Source organism: Plecotus auritus, assembly GCF_963455305.1.
Source record: "Plecotus auritus genome assembly, chromosome: 12".
Classification (NCBI taxonomy): Eukaryota; Metazoa; Chordata; class Mammalia; order Chiroptera; family Vespertilionidae; genus Plecotus; species Plecotus auritus.
This window is the reverse complement of record NC_137778.1, coordinates 27475541-27476655: the sequence shown is the minus strand read 5'-3', so window position 1 is coordinate 27476655 and position 1115 is coordinate 27475541.

Here is a 1115-nt window from a genome sequence, read left to right as displayed (position 1 = left end):
GTTTTCAGAAACCACTTTTAAATTTAAAAGCTCAAAGTTTATAAGGTAAATTCCTTTCCCTTCTGACCACCTATCTAAACCTGAAATACTTATTTCAACCCTTTTCTTTGTGTGGTAGTTTCAATCTACTCCTTTATTTCAATTTGTGTAAAAATATTGACACATCAGTGTCGAAACTCCCTTTGGCTTACATTTGACATCTTAAAACGTTTGCCAAAATAAAAATGTTTTTTTAAATGCTAAATATAAGAGAAATATGGAAAATGTAATAACGGGCCTTTTAACCACCCTGTATGTTTTTTACAACGCTTGCATCTTTTAATCTTCGAAATGTTACTAAACATGAGAATACGGGAGCCCGGAGAGGTGAGGTGTCCAAGGGAGAACCGGAACAACGAAAGCGGGACTTCAGGCTAGGGAAGCCTAAGGAACGTTTGCCCACCCTCCGGGGCTGTTTTCCATTGCCTTCTCGAACCACAAAAACAGAAGAGTCCATTTTTAACGGGGGAGATGTAGACATCTCTTAGGAGAAAGGTCGCAGAATAGCAAGAATTATTCATAAAGTATCAAGGACACAACCCAGTCAACAGAACTCGGAGACGCTACAGAGACCTTGTTAAATGTCTCTGCTCCCTTTCCACGAATTCAATCCCAGTTCTCTGAAATGTACCTTCATAATTAAACACCTAAATCTGAACATTCTCTCGAGTCAACCTGCAGGGCAATTTCAGCGCAGTTTTGAAAGGAACCGGTACAACGACCCACAGAGCACACACCTCCAGACCACTAGGTAGAGGGCTCCGCCCCAGGGAACTGAGAGGACCCCCCCTCCCCCACCCCCAGGTAGTTTGGTCCGCCCTTTCGCGCCACCGACTCGTAGCCACTTCCTAACTGCCTGCTTATCTCCACCCTGATCCTCCTTGATATTTGTCCCCTTATCTGTTGAAGTTATTAACCCAACGATGATAAGAGACGGAAGAGAGAGAAGAGCAGCTCAGGGAAAAGGAATGTCTGCGTAGCCAAGATTTCCTTAGGCAGTTTGTACGGCACTGCCGTGGGCAGCCTGAGACGGAAGAGGGGGGCCTTGGGTCCAAAGCGCGACGCACCGATTGGTT